The sequence below is a fragment of the Cydia strobilella genome, chromosome 5 (assembly GCF_947568885.1).
Source record: "Cydia strobilella chromosome 5, ilCydStro3.1, whole genome shotgun sequence".
Taxonomy (NCBI): Eukaryota; Metazoa; Arthropoda; class Insecta; order Lepidoptera; family Tortricidae; genus Cydia; species Cydia strobilella.
Genome location: NC_086045.1, coordinates 14568158 through 14592968, shown reverse-complemented (window position 1 = coordinate 14592968; position 24811 = coordinate 14568158). Strand labels below are relative to the sequence as shown.

The following is a 24811-nucleotide window of genomic DNA, read 5'->3' as shown; positions in this document are numbered from 1 at the left end:
GAAATTCGAAAGCTATGAAATTATTATTTAAGTTAAGATTGTTGTTTCTTCTTTTTTTATTTAGTAGTATCACATAATAAATAACCGAGTAAAGTTGTCATAATTCGTGTATCGGAAGCTATGTTATTAAAGATAATATAGTCAAGAACTACATATATTTTTTCCACGTCTACGAATATCAACGCCTCTTAGAAAAACATGATCATATAAGGAGATTTTTCGCCTTCTGGCTCAGGTAACCGCCTTAAACTATTTATTGTCAGTTTTTCTAAGTAGGTACCGTATATCGTCATTACTGGAACTAAATATTAATTTGTTAATTTAACTCACGTTTGTCTTATTTGTATAAAATAATAATGTAATACATAGTCAAAGCTAAGTGACTATTTAATAAATAAATAAATAAATAAATAAATGTACCGGGTCAGCGAGTGCGCTCGGACGTCCACTTTTCCTGTGCGTTGACTCTGTGGCGGTTATTCTTGAAGCATGGGTGGGTAATACTCAGTAATCCGACCTAAGTCTTCACATACAAATTCCTATAGGTGTGCCAAATAACAATGATTGTAATAAATACACCCTATTAATTTTCAATGGGTGTAATAGTGTTATGGTCTCAAAAAACCATACTAAACTGTATAGTTTAAGGCTCCATTGTCTTGACTACCCGATTGTAAAGTTTCAACCACACGCGAGTTACGGTCAGTATAATGTTTAGCAAAGGTATCTTGATGGATACAAGAATTGTACATGGAAACTCTGGCTTGTATTATAAAAAATATAGCTAATTACAGCTGCGCTGTATAATGACACTAAATAGGTTGTATTGTATAATGCATTATTATCACATTGGAATAAAATTTGATGCTAACATTGCAAACTAAAGAAAGAACAAATGCATCAGAGTGATAATTATTATTATTTCTTAAATATTACATTTTTATGAGTTCATGCTTCTTAATAGCTTGGCTCTTTAAATAAATAACATTTAAGAATTTTCCTTAAAGTAAAATTGGATAATTATTTATGATAATATACTCCTCGTACGCAATATCCGCTGGCTAATGACGTGACAGTTAACAAATGTGTAAATAAATAATAACTTCGCAGTCATGCATGTTTGCGTTTCTTAACACGGTTTTAAGACTTCAAAAGAGTTGTTAATGAATACGATTTATCGAGTGCTCAAGAAACTGAGTCATCAGAGGAAACTCTCTTAATAATTAGAAACTGTCGGCGCATACGCAATTCTACTGAGGCAGTCTACATAAAGTCGCTAGAGAACATGTAATGTACCTAACTACATTTTCTTACTAATATTATGTCATTATGTAAACTATATGAGACAAGAAACAAAAATTCTGAAATTAGTGCCAGTTCTTTAACAGCTTCTTTGGTAAATTGCTTAATAATAGGTATATTGCTAATTTGGGCCTGCCCCGCTGACCGGAAACCTATCACTAAGACTCCTCTGTCCGTCTGTCTGTGTGTCACCAGGCTGTATCTCATGAACCGTGATAATTAGACGTTGAAATTTTCACAGATGATGCATTTCTGTTGCCGCTATAACAACAAATACTAAAAAGTACGGAACCCTCGGTGGGCGAGTCCGACTCGCACTTTTCCGGTTTTATAATGTGTTTATATGTATTTTGTTTTATTTTTTTATATTACTTTATTTTTATACTCACGTTGTGGACCCCTAGCCTAAAACCCAAGATAAATAAAGGATAATATATTGCTAATTATCTATAAGTTTACACTCGTGATGATAAAAAGACTAACTTGTTATTCAAAAACAAAAAAAACTAGTATCTCATACTTTTAGTTTTCATCATGATTGACAAAATTTATTATATTTAGATATTGGAAACCATTAAGAATGAAATGTTATAGTGCGGGACGTTTCCGAGTTGCACAGCTGTGTGCGTACATTTCTAAATTCTCAATAAAATTGTGAATAATTTGAGTCTCCCATCGTGGGCGAAGTGTCAAATTTTCTCCGCCATCAACTTCGAAATTAGAGTATTAAAAATTGTGAACCTTTTATGGGTCGCTGCTTAATCAATCGCATTAATACTACGATGAAACGATACAATGCTGTTACAATATTGAGTTTAATAAGTAAATAAATAAATGCGAAATAAATCAATTTGGCTAATAAATAGTTGTGTTCTTTTCCATGATGTTGTCGATAATAAAAAGTGAAATAAAGTCAACTTCCGTGAAAGTATTGCCTTTGAAGTTTCCCGATAGCTGTTGATTCAACCCAGACGGCTATTTTAGGTATGGATGGCCGCCGCGGCTCATGCATGCGCTTGCGCGTGGCGAATGCGCGGTTGTGTGTTTTGCCCAAGCGCGCCCGCGCCGTTAACCCGACGAAAATTTAATACGCAGGCGTTGCACAATGTTTGACCACATGTTGCTACCATCACCACGCGCACTATCAAAATATTGACTCTCTTATCCGCATCGAGGTTGCATTCTGCCACTTTAATAATAGTTACAAGTGTACTTTGGCTTACCCCATTAACTGGCACTTAAAGTGTAGGCACGTTACTTATAATAATATTTACTTAAACGGTTACGCAGCTTTTGGAATCCATAAAGTATTTTTGCTTCCAATGCGCTATGGTCAGTTACGGCCACCTACATCTGTTTTTATTGCCTCCAGGTGTTTTTTTTATTGGACCGTTAAAGGATCGTCCATTTTTTATCTAATGCCGACTGAATTGACGTTTAAGGCTACCCTTGTGACGATTAAGAGTCATTTAGGTTTAAAAAATGTCACCCCTTCGGACGGGTGCAGTGTCCAAAAAAAGAGCGCATTTTTTATCACCTGAGTTGGAAGTCACAAAATGTTTATCGCCACTCAACGGCATGTTGATTTATGTTTCCACCCTGTCAAGGACCGGGACCCACTGAAATGAATTAGATTGTTTAATTGGTCATTTATTCTGGCAGATAACGCCCGGTCACCGCGACAAAGTGGATCGTAAAGAGTCAATTCCGTCGGCGTTCCGTATTTTCATTTATGCCCCATTTTTGGGCCACTATAAGAACTTTTAAATATAGAACTCTTTCATTGCATCACATAAAATAAATCAGCGCTGTTGCTCTAAGATGTAATTTACTACACGTAATTGCTGTGAAAAACACCGTATCTCATGTATTATGGATTATGCCGAAGAAATATGATGTGTTTTAAGACAAAAGGTATAAAAATCGATTAAAAAAGGCAGCTAATGACCGGCTTACACTTTCTTTAGCCCACCGGAGAAGTAAAAATTAAAGGCTTATCTTAAATTATGCTTAATTGAAGGGTCTAAAAAGTAAAGATTGAATTTCAAGGGATTGATTGATGGCTTTCCTCCAGTATGGTACACTCAGTAACGCTTTATATGAAAATTCTGTAATTTATTACTGCATTAACATAAGATACGGTTAGTTAGGTGGCCAATAAAATGTACGGTCAAAAAAAGATTTATTGTATATATTGTAAGATTCTTACAATTAGTATAAATAAGTCAACCAGGGTAATTAAGTATATGTTTTACACTTATACCTACCTACGTAACAGCTAGGCACACAAAGTAAGTATTATTATTTTAAAGCTTTATTTTACTAAATTGAGATTTATTTAGTCTTGTCCTCATATTGATAAAAATCTCCTCTGTTCTATTACATAAAATAATAAATAGTCACATTGATGCCCCTAGCTTGTTAAAAGACATATGTATAAGAGCCCCAGGTAATAAAGAACGCCGATGTCGTCTCAGATACAAGCACTTATTCTCCATCCCATGCAGTAGAACTAACTATTCTAAAAATATGTTTATTCAGCGAGCATGTGCACTTTATAATGATAATAACATTGTAAAAAATGTAGACATATTTAATTGTACCATAGGCTCAATAAATTTTTTATTCAGGACTAGTATGTAAATCTAGCCGCGATCTGTCAATATCTAAAAGTGTTAATATACCTATTATGTCATGTTTGTCGATACCTATTCGCAAATTCTGTGTAACCTTTTACTAATCTACTGAACTTAAGCCAAGATAGGTACTTTTTCGTGCTATATATAAAGATATGTTTAATAAAAATGGAAACTATAGGTCTAGACTAAGAGAAGAAACTGTAACAATATTTTATGTATGACCGTTTGTTTCATATTTAAATAAATAAATAAAAATAAATATCCTTAATCATGTAAACAAATAATATCATAAAGTCTTAAATAGCTCATAATTTTTAATAAATATTTATCTTAAAGATCTACTAATTTCAATTTCATCACGGTGCATGAGTTTACGCCAACTTATATAATTCAGCCTATGAATAATTAAATCACGACAATCGTAATCCTAAATGCGTGGTATACTTACACTGCCTCGTTCGCCATCTGGCATCTCTGTAAAGAAATAAAATATCGTCAACTGAGTGCTCACGTGAGCAGAGGGATATGCCTAAGTTAATTAGTAAATATTTGTTGCTTGATTTTCTATCGTGCGAAATGGACTCGTATGCATGTAGACGATGTAGTTAGTTATTCCTATAAAATCATTCCTTTGTTAAATTCGAAGCTTAAGCTCAAGCTCATAACAATACTGAAGATTACGCAATTCAATTTTTACATTTGCGACATTTTCTTTACCTATTTAAATATAAAAATCCTTAAATATATTAAATTTGTAGCGCTGGTAACCAGACTGTTTTTAAGGCCTTGAAGACTTAGTTTGGAACCTAATAGCGGAAGCCGATGAAACTGATGAAAGGCGCAGTTAAAGGGTTAAAGAGGTATTTCCCGTTCGATATATGGATATTACGTATCATTTTATGATTAATATGTACCGTATCTGCAGTCTACTTCCATAAGTCTCGTGAAATAGGTATTGAAGTAGAACTGTGTCACTTTGTAGAATTGAAAAATTAAAAAAAAATTGTTAATGACATTATTTTCAAAATTGCTTTCTTGGAGTTAGACATGAGGATATCACGTATCATTTGTGGTATATTGTACAAAAAAAAACAGCCATATCGTGTCTGGAGGAGCCCAAACTTGGTATGTTTCGAAAATTCTTTTTGTTTTAATTAAAAAAAATGCCCGAAATTAATGATGTGATATATTTTTAGAATCGCCTCAAAAAGCCCTTTCGTATGATACCACATACGATAGGTTTTGAAAGAAAAAAAAAATTTTCCATACAAAAAAAAAAAATGTTTTACCACTCCACCCCCAGCGAATTTTTTTTAGGAACTGCGGGTCAAAAATTTTGTTTTGGCCTCTAGTATGTGTGTGCCAAACGGCTAACCTGTACATCGATTTGCGGTATTTGTATACGAACGGGGTAGACTATAAACTGAGATTGTTTTTCTAATACGGCGACGTAAGCATACCGAAAATTAATTTCATACTATTTTGTTCACAGAGCTTCATGAATTAAGCTTAGATATTCCAATTTGTATTAACGGTCCTCTATATTGTGGTGGTCAATTATAAAACATTTGCATTTCTATTTGTATTTCTCTGTTTGTTTAAGAGAGCTGATTGGCGCTGCGGGCTGCGTTATGATAAATATTGAATTGTTGTTAATTATTATTTATAGATGCAAATAAATTTATTTTTTCATGAATATCATTAAGTTTGATATTTTGTTAGTGCCATAGTTTGTTGACCATGGTTATCCTAGTACACCTAATTGTAGTAAAAGTACTATTGTGGAATTCATTGCTTATTTATTTTTTAGATTTTAGGTATTTATTAATATTTGTATAATTTTTGACATTGTATTTCTGTATTTTTGACCTGTGTAATTATGAATAAAAATATATTAATTAAAAAATATTAGGTAACAGAAGCTTACATATTTAGTTAGGCACAGCAGTACATCTACTCGTATTCAGGGAAACTCTTTATCTTAGCGCTTTCCCAGACGCAACGCAAAAGGAGTCCCAATAATTGAGGAAGGCACTAGTTTTTACGCCTTCTTATGATTAGCCAGGTCTCGTTATGACGTTTTTTTTCACAAAAAATTGATTGGTAAATATCGGTTAATATTTTATACATAAGTATTTTATACAAAGAACTTATGGGACCAAATGACCTGTTTAGAAGTTGTGCGTGTTACCGCTAGGCTACAAGCGCTTAAAATACAATTTAGGTAATCTATTTATCTATGTAATCAGTAATAATTACCGTAACAATTTAGGTAATCTATGTATCTATGTAATCACTAGTAATTACCATAACAATTTAGGCAATCTATTTATTTATGTAATCACTAGTAATTCATATAACAAAATAATTATAATGAAGCATTAACAATTTTAACTTGGCATGATTTAGACACGATTAAATAACTATGCCCAAAGAGATAGAGTGTATGTACTGTCATAGTCAATTTTGTAGTCAAAGTAAATTTACTGCCATCTTTCGACGTAGGATTAAAACTAAAAATGAAAATGAAGAAAAATATAAATAAATGGGTATATAATATAGATGCATGTTTTTTTTTAACGCCATATGACTTTGACCCATGTTCTTTGACTGATATGTGTTAAAATTGTAAAATATCAAACGGTGTCGCCAACGCCATCAAGGTATGGCGCCATCTATTCGAGCATACATTTTTTCTTGATTTTCCGATTCACGTTTTTTTTCTTACACTTTACTTATCTTATACAGAGTTACATATATCTTTACTATGTCGGTTATTTTATTATTAGGTATTATAATTCCCCTGTTAAAATCACTCATTCCGTTTGTCGAATAATACCTACCTACTTGTAAAACTCATTTTATAAGTCTCATGAACAATACAGTATTGTTCCCCAAAACCCTGTACAATACCGCACTGTTCGCTTATGGCTCTCTAAATCCCTCTAAATAAAGAACAGACCGCATTCGTGAATTTCTGTACCAACTCAAGAAAACTAGCATTTTAATTGTGTAAACAAAAAGCTGAAGAACGCTAAAGGCCAATAAAGGCTCCTTTCAGTTGAAACAACACATGTTTAACAAAGATGTAATAAAGCATCGCTTTATACAAATATTAGCTTCATTCCATTCCAGGGGCTCTCTAGTGCTGGCACTCGAGACGCGTAGCATTCTCGGTTGTTGTATACAAGAGATCTAGGTACCCTGAAGATAGTACTCTTCATTGTGTGTACTTCAAGCGACAAATTAAATTAAATGTATTTAAATAACTTGCAACTTCACGAATTAAATTAAGTAAGCACAAAAGTCACAAGATTATAAGATCTGTAAGTATTTTTTTTTTAAATCAACACAAATATCGAAATAAAAAATATTCGTTAGCAATTTTTAGTTTTGAAATTATCCGAACCGTCTTCAATTGTACGCAATCGTCGTTTGACATCGTCTAAATTGAAATCAATTGTAAGCATCCCCTAACGATAAGCAAACTGATAATCTTCAGAGATACTTATAATACAAACGAGGAATAAATCCAATGAAAAGACTATAAGTTACCATTAAAGATGCGGAGGAAAAATAATTTGAGTGGCAACAGACGCGAATGGCGGCGGGACGACTAGGGCTGGCGACTCTGGTGAACATCAATGGGCCGAATGGCCAGCGACGTCGACGTCGGATGTGGGCGGGAATGAGACAGTTAATTCTAATTATGGCCGTATTGTGTCGCGAAATTTTATCGCTATCTCATTGGCGCTTTCATTACTACCGAACGTAATTGTGTTCTATTGTGAGCAGACATTTTTCTACGAAGCGTGTGAATCTGGACCGAGGGGGCAATTTATGTGAACTTTTCGTGCGGTATTAATTCCGTTAGATATAAAAGATCGGATTTTGCATCCGAGCGCATTTTTTCGGTCGAGATCAGCTCCACGCAAGCGTTGAATGGATTCGCGCTGCGTATGTTTTATTTTAGTAAAATATTATAATAGGAAACGAGAATTCCATCAGAGCTCGACCAATTAAACGGAAATGGACATGGAATGTTGGAAATTGAAATGAACAAGTTGCTGACAAAAATAATTCTAAAGTATACAAATACAAATAGTAAACAGTTCCAGGATGTTCAGAGAATGCGGTTCATTTAACGTAACGAGCTCTTAAGGGATTTCGCTAAAAGGATAACAGAATAAAATAAGCAACGTTATTGTGCTATTTCGGGAGCTCATACGACCGCTGATGGACTCTAAAGTTTCATCGCGGCCTGTCGGAGCGATTAGCGCCCCGACAGCTAATTTATATACTCAACTTACTGTTCTATTCCCGGAGGGATGCCCATAGACGTGTGTGGTTGCAGATGCGTACACATTATGAATAGAGTCGTGAGGAATTTTATGTCTGTATACTGTGTACTAATACTAAGTACAAGTTTCTTAACATGAAAAGTTTTATCTAAACCCACTTGAAAGTTCTGAAGTAAAAAATATTTTTGTCTTTTATTTTATGATTTTGATTTAAAAATCGTTTTTGATCGTAATCGTAGCTGCATGAATTATTTTTAGAAAAACATATAATCAATATTTTAAAAAGAATGATTAAGTTACTACACGAATAATAAAAATTTACTATTTTCTTAGCTAACCTTTCGTTGATCTATTTAAACAACACCAAATTAGCTTAATTGTACATATTAATCGCTAATCACATTAGTCGAGTAAGTAACTAGTGATATCGTATATTACTAGAGAAAATTACAAGTATTTTTGACCTTACTCGATGGCACTAAAGTTGACATTAAAATGTCGCAAGTCAGTGTGCAACAGTATCATTATCGGCAAAAGCGGCAGCTGCGAGCACACTGCACATCTCATTGACTTTTCCGTGACATTGCACGATGCCATAAAAGATATTGCGTTTTGTAATAGCATAAGAGTTTCTGATTTATTGTACACCTTGTTAATGTATTTGTTTCTATACGCCATCGATACCTTTGAAAATAAAAATATGTTATTTCCGTACAAGTATTTTGCCGAGATAAAAATATTTTTTTCAAGACTTTTACCCACGATGTAAATTATCAAAAATCTCCTTTTTATTGGTTAATAATAAATGTCAGAAAGCTAAATATGATGCTTTAGTACGAATAAAAAAATCAAGAGATAGCAAAGCAATATGTTTTAATTACCATGGATTTAAAGTTTACACAAAGTGACGCCTGCATTAAGAAATTATTTAATTTATAATATGTTATGTTGTAATGTTAATGTGATAATTTGTATTAATTTGTGTAAATAAGCTAGTAATAATTTCTAATTGCAATTTTTATTTTATTTTATTTGTATCTAATTGTAATTCTTTTTTTTATTAATTTTTATGTGTAACATACCTATGGACTCTGATTATGTAAATGCTGTATTATGATTAAAATATACATTTAATTTATATATTTACTTTGAACATCTATAATGTCTATTCTAAGATGTTGTTCATTCTGTGGAAATTGTCATTGTCTAGTGCCGCATGGGAGCGTTTCGTGAAACCCCTTTGGAACTAAATGTGGAACCGATTTTCAGAATAGTTTCACTTGACAAATAATTTGTGAACAAATTGGTCCAACATTTTATCAAAGAATTGATGTGTTGGCAAGTTAAAATATTTGTCAGTGTTTTTTCTAAGTACCTACTTATTTTAAGTTTCATAGATTTTATCTTAATTCATGTAAGTTGTTTAAGTTGTAACAAAATAATTTATGTAGGTAGGTATATTAAAAGCAATAATAATTAAGTGCCTATCTGTTATAGTCAAAAGTCGATAACATGCAGTCTCTTCCCGGAATGACTGGTTTATCCTGGGTTTGACCAAAGCTTTCGGGGAAACCCCGAAATAAATTCCAATTTCGGCCTTTGACTGAAGTATTTTTAGTCAAACCTAGAAGTTCCTAACTTTTCAGTCAAACGTCGCAAGTAAAATAATCTGTTTCGGGCTTTGCCTAGTCGGTCGGTCAAACGTCGATCTGTACTCGGAAAATCCACCTGATCGAAAGTTCCTATGTAATGTTTTGACCGCAGTAGGTAAGTAGGATAGATTCATTAGGTGGCTTCAGATGCCCGAAGGGCAAACTGTCCAGAAATAGGAGCCATCCGTCGACGCAGGGAACGAGATTTTAATTACGACAATATTAATACAATAAACATACAGATAACAAAACTTCCGTGAGACACAGACATATTAAACATATTAATAACGGATAATGAAAAAATATCGTTTTTTTATACCTTGTCTAACAAACATTACATTACAACACTAAGTTCTCGCGTTTTGTACACATAATTAATGTAATTACCGGGTCTAACGCAATTAAATAGTTTTGCCTACCCAGAACATTTATATAAACTAATGTCGGGTAGTTTAATGTTGTTTACCAATATCTCAATTGACATTTGCTGGGACGTCAGCTGGTGCAACCTAGTTGAAACGTCGGAAAAAAAGGTATAATAATGAAATTTAATCGCGTTAGACCCGGTAATGACATTAATTAAACATTACATTCATAGTCATGGTCATTTATTTTTTTATATTCTAAATATTACACGTCATTACCTAATACTAATTGAAGTTTGACTGGTCAAACCCCGATTTCATGAAATTGAGTTTCGACGTCTGCCTGACCAAATTAGTCTCGCCTAGGTTTGACGAAAACTCTAGTCAAAGGCCGAAAAACGTCATTTATTTGGGCTTTGACCAAGACTCTTAGTCAGACCTGAGGATTGTCAAGTCAAACCTAGGAGTGCGGAGCTTTGATGTTTCACTATAACATAGATATTTAGTTGCATGTCTAAAAATGTCTGACTCTCCTGCCAAGAGTTTTGTGCATGTATAAATCACGCCAATATAGGTAAGTTATCGATGATCGTTGCCGTGTCTTATCTTACGTTACTAATTCGATATTTATTTGTAGGTCAGTGTGGAAATACATAATAAAGATAATTCTCTGTCTCTTGTAGAAAATTAGCGTATTTAAATCGTTTCTGAAGTAGTATTTTAATAATATTCTCTACAAATAATAATATGCACAAAATAAACTATCGTTAAATCTTTCATCGGATATTTATATCAGGCAGGCCGTTACGCTAAACCGCCTCGACTCCTAGTCTTCAACGACACACTAAAATAGCATAACTCCCCAATACCATGGGAACAGAGTATCCCGACCCCAATCTTGCTAAATGCCTACAAATCTGCAGTTTGGAACCGAATCAAAAATACATCGAGGGGCCTATTTGAGATGGAGCTCAATAAACCAATTAGGACCGTGACAATTTTGTATGCGCGCACCGCACGAAGATGCGCAATGGAAGAAGTAAAAAAAGCGCCAATCTAGAAAGCACGGTGAATAATAAAATAACAATTAATATAATCAAGCCCTTATTCTTATTATGCTTAACAGCAGCTTCTGGTAAACAAAACAAAAAATAGATATGGTGTTATAATTACATTATTGTATTGCCTACAACATAATGTTGCTAAGGTTTTATTTGTGGGTTGGGTAAATCATAACAATATGTAGTATAAAAACTAAACTAACAGTATAACTAAACTATTAGTTTGATATAGGTATTATTACCATTTTTTTGTATTATGTCGCTATTAAAAACGCGAGGGAATGTAGAGGAGTCTTTACACGCATAATAGCTAGAATGATAAATGCATTGCTAACGCGATTAAAGAAATGCGTAAATTGGAACGACGAGGAAGAGGGACAAAGGAGCGAGCCGGAACTGCGCGTATTTTTCCCTGTTATCCCATCAACAATGGGACGCTGCCTCAATGGCAACCTGCCGTCTTTTTGTTTATTAATTTCAAAAAGGTATGAAATAATTAAGCGTAGAGTCGAGCCGTGATTAAAGAGAATGCTCTAATATTAATTACAGCTGCATTGTTTGTTTGATGAATTCAGTTTATTTTGGAGATTACGAAAGAACATGAATTAGTAGTTGGTATTTAGATCTGCTTGAAATCCAAATTTTATCTGAAATTCTAAAATTATCATCGTCAAGGTGGATCTGCACGCGTCATTGACATTCTCCATACAATAGTTGTTGCAGTGTTATGGCCTCATGGCGTATTTGCTATTTTTTTATTGTGGTCATGCACATTTTATGATATTCTTAACTCATAACTTTATACCTACTATGTGTAAACATTTCTACATCTTAATATTTATTGCAAGTAATCCGATCCTTCTCTAAACAGGTAAATTACTAGTAAAAGATTTGAATTTCGTCATAACGACTTCGGACTTGACTGGAGTCCTAATAACCGAATCCAAACCTTAATAATATGTACCAATATATACGTATAATTAAATTCTTCATTCAAACTGTAAGCACGTGCCTATACAGTGTGGGAAAAAATTATGGGCCCTGGAGGGAAAGTGCCTTAAAAGCTTAAGTTAGCTCATTTTACTTAAAGGAAACATTCTTTTATTTTTTTAAAGAAACAAAACTGCATTCAAAGATTTTTTTTAAGTCGCTTGTCTCGCCCGGGAATCGAACCGACTAAAAATTAAAAAAAAATTAACACGTTATTTGATTCTACTAGTCGATACAGTTTATATTAACGATAACATTTTATCCAAGAAACATTAGGTCTTACACTCGTCTATCGTACAAAATATCCATATAATCGAATATTTAGTACTCAAGAATATTTTTACATAAGCGAAATAAATAAAAAAAGTTGGAATGCAATTTTGTTTCTTTGTAAAAATAAAATAATATTTCCTTTAAGTAAAATGAGCTAACTTAAAGTTTTAAGGCACTTTCCCTCCAGGGCCCCTATAATGTTTTCTACCTGTATATACACCAGATATACACCTACTTAATTATCTATAAAACTTTTGAAGGCGTAATATTAATTCAATTAGTACTGCATTATCTGTTATTTAAATGCCAGTAGTTATCATGGAGCGATCAGTCATTCCTTGACAGTAGTCTAGACCAAGTCAATAGAGCAAAGCCATAGTTTCATGGCACCAGCACCATCAATCAGAAAACATTCGCAATCCGCCTGATAATGTATCGCCAACTACCCAACATTTAATTGGTGATGGATGGAGTTGATCTGACGGCAGATTTCATGGCCCCCCGAATATCATATTTCGAGTAAAGAATGTTTTTCATTCGCATCGGCCGTGCATAAGATTCGATACGGATTTATTATTTTCATCTTTACGTCTTACCCTCTTCTGGCTCGGAAGCGATACGTAAAATGACGGAAGATATGAAGGGCGGTAATGGGGGAAAATTGTACTTTATTCGATTTTGATAGACTTGGCGGCACATTGTAGGTCGACTGTCACTCTCAGGCGGTAACGGGGACTTTTTAGGTGGTAAAAGGATGCAATTTCCTCTCTTGTGCGTAAATGTAACACTTGAGCCTGAGTATTCTTTAAATACTTGAAACTTAAAGATGATTCGCATTAATTCACGTCCGCACAATTTAGCGTTTTAATATTATAAATTGTATGGAGATGACAGCTGTGACTGTACCTACCCAAGCTAAGTGAAAAACATTATACGAGTAGTAATTCCTGCTTTTATAGTAAAATGCCACAGCATTTTTGTCTGCTTACGTGCTTAAACTTCAGAAACGAAATAATTTCAGAACTAAATAACTAAACATATATGATATTTATTATAAAGGCCAGTACTGTATTTCATTTAATTTTTTTGTGGATCAAGGTGGGCGTTCTCCTCTGGTTATAAAAGTTTATATCAGCTTTTAGTCGCTCTTATCTTATTCATACAAAAACTTCTGAAGTAGCCTTTTGATATATATGTGTATGTTTAACTGATAAGCTACTTAAAATAATCCAGTTTTTTAGGGTCAGATACATTTGATCAAAGCAAACAAAAAATATGATTCTTATCAATAGTAGGTACGTAGCTATGAAAGCATTCTCGAAACTTTTACGTGTTGGTAAACAGTTAGACACCAGCAAATATTATTCTAGTGATCTTCGTTATAAAACTTAATATTTAGACACTCTTATTCAACTAAATTCGTTGCCGCCATCCATGTGTTTGGAAGTAATAGCCCATATCACCCAATTACCTATTCGATAAGGGGCTTATTTATGGCCCTTGCCGTCGGCTGTGCGCCGAATTAAAATTCATTGTTTCTCTTATCCTTCGAGGAAAGATATTGTCGAGGTCACGAGATATCTGCCTTTATCTGTAACAGGAATAGGCTTTTAAAGGGAGTGGTATCAGAGGAATAATTACGTGACCTCCTCGAATGGAGTGTGCTTGGGAACGGATCCATTTTGTGAATTACGGTATCGGTTTACGGATGGCCAGTTCATATGGCGGATACGGTGACTATTGAGGTTGTAAAACGATTTTACACCTTTTAAATGTTTTAACGTTACAATAAAAGTTTTATTGGGAGGTTAAGGTTTTATTAAGTTAGGTGACATTCATAAATACTGTGTAAAATTTAGTATGCTGTGTTGTAATTTAATGCAAGTAGGTACTAACTAACAGAATATTGTCAATATTATTTTATTATCAACATATTTCAATATATTTTGACAACGTTATACATAAAATAATGGGGTTTGTAAGTAGAAGTAGGAACTTTGTTTAATAGAAATTGTAAATGTTAATCATTAAAAAACATAGTACCTACGATAATGTTATTTTACTTGTGTTTTTATTTTCCTTTAAAGCCATTGTTTTGACTAAATCGTGGGTGGCAGAAATGACTTACAATATTCAAATATTCGACATAAATATTTATGCAAAAGAAACGCGTAGTAAGTGTTTCTTTTTAGCTCATCATTAATTTTGCAAACAACGGAGAAGTAAAGTTTACCCGAAAGGGACGCGTCTACCTCGTATTTAAATATGCGCATAACTGTATGGCACACATTGTATGGTAAGCGTGTACAGATTTGATAAACGTGCATGTTCAGTGTAACTTTCTTTTAGTTTACGATAAAAAAGAGCGATTACTAATTAAGTACAGGAGATATATTATGTCAGAGTTAGGTAAATAGTATAGACATGGGTCTTCATCGCTCGACAAAGACATAATGGTAATTTTTTTAACACATAGGGTAAAGGCACCAGTAAATAATCAGCCGTTCAACGAAATTTCTAAAGAAAAACCTCTAGATCGTCTGATTTGCTAACAAATTGACCGATTGGAATGATTAATAATTTTAATTTTCAATAATTTGATATTGTAGTTATATTTTTTAAATAATAAAACGTAATACTATTTTACTTTAGAGACAAGGATATTGGATAATAATAATAATAATTCTGCCTATATACGTCCCACTGCTGGGCCTCCTCTCATGCGCGAGGGATTGGGCTAATAGTCTCCACGCTGGCCTAATGCGGGTTGGGGACTTCACATACACCTTTGAATTTCTTCGGGGATGTATGCAGGTTTCCTCACGATGTTTTCCTTCACCGAAAAGCTAGTGGTAAATATCAAATGATATTCCGCACATAAGTTCTAAAAAACTCATTGGTACGAGTCAGGATTTGAACCCGCGACCTCCGGATTGAATGTCGTACGACAGATCCACTCGGCCACCACCGCTTATATAAACATATTATTGATATTGGATAAACATATTGTAATTAAACAAATATTTTATTTTATTGGTTTTGTTTTAACTGTTAGGAAAACTTACAGCTAACAAGTTAGGTGAAAACATAGAAACAGTGATTTTTGGCTCAAAATACAAATAAGGCCAGCCCAGATGGGAAAATATTTCGTACAATCTGATTAATTTATCATTTATATTGTGCGGTGTGGATGCAAAAATTAATCGTCTCGGTTATCCCTATTGCTTCGATTGCAAAGACCAGTCCCCAAACTGGACATTCAAGTTGACAATTAGGTCAGAATTTAAATAATTATGGATCAATCTCATCTACCGGCCACATGTTCAAATTTAAATCACCAATTTTGGATTCATGATGACAATGGAGCTCTTGAAATAAACAACTTGCTCCAAACCTGCATACTAACATTGAAATTTGTCAATTTCGCATCTGCACTGATTGATTGGTAACGTCACAATCTTACAGTCGAATCAACCACTTTTCTCGTCACATTCATATAAATAGAAATCGTTTGTGTCCCCTTTATAATTATCACATGGGTAGTAAGTGCAATATCTTACTTATCGATATCATTTTATCGACATATACTCGTGACTATTCTTTCTTTGCTATTCCTGGTATCATTTTATTTGTCAATCTCACGTCAATTCAGTTCGCGAAATTCTGGAGTGGACTCTTGAGTTCCGCGATCTGACTTTCCAGTGGCCAACCACATTAAAAATTACCTGCCGAATAGCAGCTGACTACTCTTATTTAATTTAAAAAAAGCCATAAATTCAATCCACCTTTTTCAAGTTACAGCCTCAAACCCAGAAGTCAGAGAGAAGTCTGATTACTGAATTTCGTACAAAAAAGTTGTTTTCAATAGTCAGCTGCTGTTACCTTAATATGGATTATATTTATTTTTGACTTACGTCTGTCCACATACCATACGACATTCCAAAAAATGGCATATATCACATAACCCTTCATGCCTGAAGAATACTTATTTAAAGCCGTTCATCCGTTAATCTATGTACATAAACTAGTTACTAGAACGTCGGCCAACTACGCCTCCTACCTAACACTAATACTACTGCTAGTATACGAATGGTACACTAACCGCGAGATGAGCCGCTTCCGTTTGTAAGCGATGACCTCCCTAACACCGACGCTAACCCTTGCACCCACAACCGAAGATATATTACCCGTATTGATATTGCTGTACCAGGTCAAACCCATTTTTCAATAAAATAATATTATGTTCTTAAAATTTTATGAGTAAACTATAATGACAGGCAAATTTCACGGTAAGTACTTCATGTAAGCACATGAAGCTTTTATTTGAGAAGCAAAATTATTATAAAAAACCGGAACCTAATTAAATAAAAATAAAACAAGTTTAATAAATCATTTCTTACTTGTAAATAGTAGGTAATGCTTGCAGTCCTCAGATATTCTATAGATATTTAAAATTTGTTTCCATTATAGTTTATATTATATTAAAAAAAATTAACGTTGTTCACTTAAAATATAAATGAGTTTCTAGAAAAATATTTTGAAATTATATTCACATTTTCAAATGAAATTCGGAGTATGGTTAAATAATGAGCGCTGCGATTTATAGCAACGCTGCAGCATCTACTTTTGGTGGGCAATCAACCTTTTTATCCAGGATCTGAGGCATTAGGCCCGTTGTTTCTCTTTGTCAAACGGAACGAAACTGACTCATATTTTATTCATGAGTTTGAAACTCGATATTCGAACAATAAGTATTTTGTATTATTAATTTATTTATCTAGTCGGAAACTTCATTGTCACAAATAATAGTACTCGTTGAAATCTCACTGCAGCCACAAAAGGCTTGCATAGATTTTTTAATTATCATAATGTTGATTGATCCAACGAAAAAAAGATATATAAATTCATGCTATTCAGATTTTCAAGGATTTCCTTAAGCAAAGTCGGTTAAGTCGATGCTTATTTAGTGAAATAACCGTTATTTACAAAACAAAGTTGACAGTTTTATTTCTATCTAAATTTGATATACTAGTATTATAATTACATCATACTATCAATATAGTACTTACAATCTTTTATAGCTACATACAAATAGAGACTGCTACGTTATGGAGGGCTCTAAGAATTAGCGGATACCTAAATAGTCAACCTTTCGCCAAAACAATCAAATCTTTTCTCGGCCGCTGAAGACTAAAACTAATGGGCCAAGCATCACACCCAGTCATATGTTACATATTAAAACACCCAATGATTTACTCCCGTCAACTTAAAATGCATTACTTGTACATATTTTAACTTTCCCGCCGTAAATGCAACACCGACTAGAATGTATCGGGTGACATGGTAAGAAATAAATGTGTCTATTTGTACCGATGTTTCCGGCGTATGCACGAGCAATTAACCGGAGATTTGTGATGGTAATGTTTTAAATATCACTTTCCTCGCGCAAGTTAACACGCAGTTAACCTGGTGTTTTATTGGGGATTACAGCTCGCTGAAGCACTTAAATTGTAAAAAGTTAAGTTAGCTTTACTTAGCCGTTGACGCCTAAAATAAATTAAAATATGTCATTTAATAATATGTATTATGTTTAAACATAATTTCACTGATTACAAAAACTATTTGTCTCTATCTTCGGTCTCATGATGCAGAGGACATTTGTTACATTAAGATTTTATCACAGAACTTCGAATAAATAAAGAGTAAATAGCTTTTACTCCTCCTGGGTTTTTACTATAGGTGTTTATATTTTTGTATAAGTAAAAAAAAAACTATATTTCTTTAATACAGGTTTTTTGCGGGGATATAGTTCCAAAGCCTCTATTTTTACGTAATAATAATTTAGGCACACAAAAAATGGCGCCCAACGTGTATTGAATCATATACAATACATACAATGACTACAATGAGTATGAAATATTATCAATAATGGAAATGAATAGATAAGGTGACCCAGTGCAATATCGACGGGCCGCGACCGCAGTCTTGGGGGACCGCTAACGGCCGCCTCGGGAACTATAACGAATTTAATCAGTGAAACTTTACAACTTTCCCGACATATTTATGTATATTATGTACTTATTACCTACAGATTAGTTATTATATATTATAATATTTGTTAATTATTTATATCATCTTTAGTAGATTTGACATTTACTAAATATAGTTAAATAACTTTACAATAAAATTATCTTCTAAATAAATTTGCTTCAGGTGTAGGTGATAAATAAAATTGGAAAGGGCACACATTAATAAATTCCTTACAAGAGCATTCTATACAACCCAACTTTGGTCAATTATGAAATACCTATACTTAATAATATTTTAAAAATCTAATGAGTAAACGAAGATACTTCGTACTCTCATGTCAAGAGCCTGGGGAACAGTACTGACATTGACATACAGATCTAATAAGTTTATAACTAAATGCAGCTCCCAAAGCACACTTTCTACGAAACTTATACTAAATTTTACAAAAGTAGGCATCCCATTAAAACTCCACTTACACTGAGAAACGCCGAACGCGATTTTCATTAATGCAGCATTTCTAACAGTGGTTCACCCGTGATGATAAGTGGAGACTGGAGACCGGCTGGCCGGAAACCGCTTTTTACCCGCAAACTCTTGAGAGCTTGCAAAATGTCTTCAAAAACGACTTTTGCTCCCTTAAGTACATTTTGACGTCCTTTTCGCAACAATGGCGTGCACTTAAGGCGCTCTCGTGTTGTGCTTGTGTTTGCAATTTGGGTGTTAGTAGATGACTTTGAATGGTCTGTGAGTGCATATGCTATACAGGTAAGTAGGGTAGGTACGCACTGTTTAATTTGTAGGTCAAGATATATTATTATTGTAGGTTAGTGGTAGTTTAGAACTAGTAACTAATACACTTATATAGGTACCTAGAGTAAGTACTAGTTGCACGTATATATTCGGTTAAGTATCTAGATTGATTGTTCGAGTATATTAAAATAAACTACATAATATGTAGGACCATACATTAAGCAATAGTTGCATTTAATAACACTACTTAAATAATAAAGTGGAACAAACACTGTTCTTTATATCATGCTACACTAAGGTTATCTGGAAGATATCGCTTACAACGAGAATACAGCTTGATGCAACCTTTATTGTATATCTGTTTTGAATTTGTTTTGTTTTGTACTTACTATTTCGACACAAATCAAATCTTTCATTGTAATGTAAAAAAAGTTTATACCTACTTAGTTTTCTTTATTAATTATTATTAATTAGAAACCTATGATTAATTCAAGCACTGTTTTTTTACTGTTTAAATATAACATACTCTAAAATTAAGAATTGTTAGCCCAATTTGTACTTTGCCCAGAAACCTTACTACGACTAGCGTTAAGAAATCAAAACAATTCCAAACTCAATTCTTATTTTAACTAAATTATTTGACAATATTATTATACTCACGATACACAAAGATCCATCATAATTCACCAAGTTCCGTTAAAGTCACTTTTACACAAATGATCTCACAATAATCCAATTTCTAAAATTGAAAGTCACGCACGAAACATTCAAAATTCGCGCCTAGCGAGTGAAGCAAGAAACAGCGTGATACCCTTCCCGTGCGAACGCTGGGAGGCAACTAACGCAACGAATGGTCTGAATCCCGGTCTAGACGAGAAGGTACGGGCAGAGGGGGTGCGAGCGGAGAGTGGAGGGACGCGAGGGCGAATCAACCCCGTACACTATTACCCAATAGGTACCCAGAAATAAACTATACTAAACAATGGCAACTACTTAGTGTTTGATTAAACGGGACCTAAGTGTCTACGAGCATGACACTGTTCGTTTCGTACTAAGAGCACGTATCTATCATCCGACTCCATTCGATTGATACTATTACAAGCTCTATTTAGCCCAAATCCTGAAACATAATTATCAATAACAAAAATCACGTTGCGACTTTAGAGTACGGCTTTATGCGACTAATGAAACTTAGGATACTTCTAACAATCATAGTAATCGAATTTAAACTGTTAGTGCTTCAAAATGGAGACCTAGGCTCTCCGAAACATGTCGCGCGAGTGACTAAAAATATGTGAGTGAAACCGCAGAATTAGCTTAGTCACAGTACCTAAAATTAAATGTATCATTCTAGATTACTAAGATTAACATAATACTAGGTACCACTTCTCTATCCTCCCACTACCCTGAATGTGGTCCGTTGTTATAAGTAAGTATTTAAGTAATCGCCTTTATTAGGTGATTAGGGAATTCGACGTGCAATATAATAACTCTTTTAGGATGCTGTGCTGTTGGGGCTGCCGCGCTATTGCAGCGCTAGCGGTATGTTCGCGGAGGCGCGCACTGACGGCTTCCGCGCCATCATGCGCAAGCGGGTGGCGTCGCTGGTGCGGCTCGTGCGCGGCAGCGCCAACAGTCTCCTTGCCACAGTCGCGGACAGGGTAGATGGCGCTTTCTGGCAATATTGGAATAGCCTACATGCTTGTGATAGAATAAGTTACATATAACATAATTAGTAGTATCACTAACATAGGTTAAAGAAGCTGTGGTTATCTGATTGACTAATGTGCCTATATTTGTATTGTATGTTGCTTAATATTTTTCTACTTCTTTCCAATTTTTAGTGTATTTTCTCCATTCCTTTTTGTGTAATATATTATATGTTTATCCTATTAATTTTGTATGTATTTATATCCTTTATCTTTCTGGTACCTTGTTGTACATTTTGCTACATTTGTCACCCTCTTTTCACTTTCTCCTCTCATCTACTCAAAGGTTAACTGGAAGAGATCCCTCAAAGGGATAAGTTCGCCTTTGTACATCTTATTATTTGTACCATGTAATTTTTAATGTGTATATTTGTACAATAAAGAGTTTACTACTACTATTACTACTACATAGGTTAAACATTTTAGTAATTAGCTACTACAGTGGAAACTGGATAAGTGGAACCTGGGTTAGTGGAAAACCTCTTTAAGTGGACCCAAGTTCTCGGTTCCAGTCCCTTGGCAACAAGTTACCTCTATAAGTGGAATTTTGGGACCTCTATAAGCGGAATCCATTTTTTTCGAAAATTTCTTATTTTTACCTCTGTAACTGGAAGCAGTTATACAATTTGTATTTTTATTAAACCGTCACAACGGTCACAAGGAGTAGTTTGTTTCGTTATCATTATAGTTCGTGTTTTAACTACGTATTTTGTATGAGATCACACATCGTTCAATTTGGTTCTTTTACTTCTTTTAGCCGTGGTGCGGATTTTTTTCATTAAAGTACAATCGGTACATTGGTTTATTTAACCATACTGGTTTTTCTTGCATAAATAAATATTATGAGTTATTTTGTTTAAATATAAGTTACTTCATAACAAAGGACAGATATTATTTTTGTATACGAGTACTGTAGATTATTTACAGTATTGCTTTTTTTAAAGTCAGGATTACATACCTATTTTTTGTTAATACATATCTACATACATATTTAATAAAATATCTAATTTCTACTCTCATATCTAATATCTACCGTAATTTGTGTAAAAAAAATAAAAAAATAAGATAATAATAATAACATCCGCTGACACTGACAGACGTCCTTTTACATTTCTTTTGATAAAATATATTTTAAATGTGGTTTTTGCCCTAAAATAGTGATAAATACTCATGTGTGAACCGAGTTATTACTACACCATGCGGACAATTGATATTTTTCATTATAGACACCGCGACCATGGGTCGCAGTCGCATTACAACCGTGTTGACATTTGTCATACTTCACCGGCAAAACTACAAAATTATTAGAAATGATAACAAGGAGTCGAACTAAAGCGGTAACATCAAGCGCACGACCACCACCCCCGCCCGCCTCGTCCAGTTCCTCGTCCACATCGTCGTCAGGCGACGAGTTTGCAACGGCACCTGACACAGACGGATCCAGCGACGAGAGCGGGCCGCCGCCGCCGCCGCCGCCACGACCACCTGCGCGACGAGGGCGGCCACCGCTGCCGGCACGCTTGGGGCCTGCGGGACATCCTGCCCCCGCCCACGGCTCCCGCTGCCGGTGGTGTAGTGCGTCGCATGCGATGGACTCAATCGATGAATGAGAACGTCATGCGCGCCTACTATGGGGCTACAGTGGGGGGAACCCGACTGTTCGCGTATCGTTCAAGGATACTGCCTCTGTTTCAGGCTCTTGAACCTACCATCACCGTATCGGAGCAGCGACTATCGGATCAGGTGCGCGTCATTCAACGGTTAAAGCGGTTGGATGACGCGACACTTGATCAGCTTCGCCAGGAGGCTCTCTCTGCTCGCGCGGACTCTACTTCGGTGCGAAATCTGCCCGCCACGTCGCCGGATCCGGTGCCCGCACCCGACCTGGCACCGGGGGTGCCGCGGGTTGATTTCAATACCGACGATGGGGACTGTGCGAGTGTGAGTACTTCTGCTAATGAGCAATTGAGGAGGACTTTGGAAGAGGCGATTACGCAGTATCGTGCCACAACCAACTCTAGGCCACGATTACCACGTCTGCCTATGAATAGACGCAATCTAGCGCTAGTGGGAGCCCTAAACGCTTTACTAGAACCACATTTACGGACTAGTAAAGATTTAGAAGATACGCACTCGATCATGTACTGCGGTGCCATCGCGGCGTGCCGTGTTGCTCGAGTCAAGTTTCCGGACGCTGAACGTGCACCTAGGACCGCCGGAGGTGTCCCTGCATGGCAAGCGCGGATCGAGCGACGTATCAGCTCGTTTAGGACTCTCATTGCAAAGCTGATCTGCTTTAGGGGGGGCAATAATCGCCCCCGAGTAATGCGTTTTGTGAACCAGGCGTTCGCGGGGACGGATATCAGGCCCCGCGACTACATGGCCAATGTCACAGAGCGCGTCGACTTTCTAAAGCAGAAAGTCTATGCATGAGCAAACCATATTCGCCGCTACAGAGAGCGTGTGGATCGATTCCAACAGAATCGTCTTTTCCAGAGTGACCAAAGGAAGGTGTACCGAAGGTGGGAGGAAACCAACCTTCGCGCGTCCGACACGCAGACGCCGGATGCTACTGTCATGACTGACTTCTGGCGTAGCATCTGGTCGGTGCCTGTCGGACACACCGAGGGGAGTTGGATGAGTGTTGTTGAACATGAGTGCGAGTCCATCGAACCTATGGGGGCAGTCACCATCAACCCCGATGACATAAGTTGTGCCATCCGCACGGCCCAGAACTGGAAAAGTCCTGGGCCGGATGGATTGCACAACTTCTGGCTAAAATGGTTCCGATGCTCGCACGCCTGCTTGGCAGCACAATTTCAACAAGCCCTCGAGCTTGGTTCTCTCCCACCTTTCTTAACAACTGGTGTCACCTTCCTGCTCTACAAGTCCGGTAGTATCACGGAAGCGAAGAACTACAGACCCATTAACAACGAGTGTGGGATACATTGTGACGTGGTGGCAGTAGACAAAAAACTCACGCCGCTCTCCTTGGCAAACGAGAACTGGCACAAACCTGTGGTACAAAGTACTGCGGACCGCAAGGCGGTATGGAAGGATAAGCAGCTACACGGGCGGTTCTACAAGGCCCTCACGGGACCCGATGTAGACCTGCTCGCGTCGGTGAACTGGTTACGATTCGGGGACCTCTTCGGAGAAACCGAGGGTTTTGCCTGTGCAATTGCGGACGAAGTTATGATGACGAACAACTATCGGAAATATATCCTGAGGGATGGTACGGTCGACATTTGTCGGGCATGCCGCCGTCCCGGAGAGTCACTCAGGCATATCATTTCCGGTTGTTCTCATCTTGCTAACGGCGAGTACTTGCACAGACATAATCTCGTAGCCAGGATTATTCACCAGCAGCTTGCTCTTCTATATGGCCTTGTGGACCGCGAAGTACCGTACTACAAGTATTTACCTGTGCCAGTTCTCGAGAATGGTCGTGCCACGCTCTATTGGGATCGGTCTATCATCACTGACAGGACTATTGTAGCCAATAAGCCTGACATCGTGCTGATAGATCGAACGCAGCGCCGAGCTGTGCTCGTCGATGTCACCATCCCCCATGATGAGAATCTCGTGAAGGCCGAGAAGGACAAGTCCAGCAAGTACCTAAACTTGGCTCACGAGATAACCGCCATGTGGAATGTTGACTCGACGATCATTGTTCCTATAGTCGTGTCAGCGAACGGTCTCATTGCGAAGAGTCTCGACCAACACCTAGAGAGACTCT

The 24811-nt window shown here is 35.9% G+C and overlaps 1 protein-coding gene across 2 annotated transcripts in view; it reads right to left on the bottom strand.

Annotated features, from left to right (window-relative positions):
• Positions 1-24811, bottom strand: part of LOC134741447 (roundabout homolog 2-like) — a 70961-nt gene that overhangs the window by 27531 nt on the left and 18619 nt on the right. Inside the window, exon 1 of one of the 2 annotated variants that reach the window (XM_063674225.1) lies at positions 20024-20343. The exons of the other annotated variant lie outside the window; for it this stretch is intronic. The gene's annotated coding sequence lies outside the window, so the exon portion shown is untranslated. Of the gene's footprint in view, positions 1-20023; positions 20344-24811 lie in introns of those variants that run through there. 2 annotated transcript variants of the gene reach the window in all.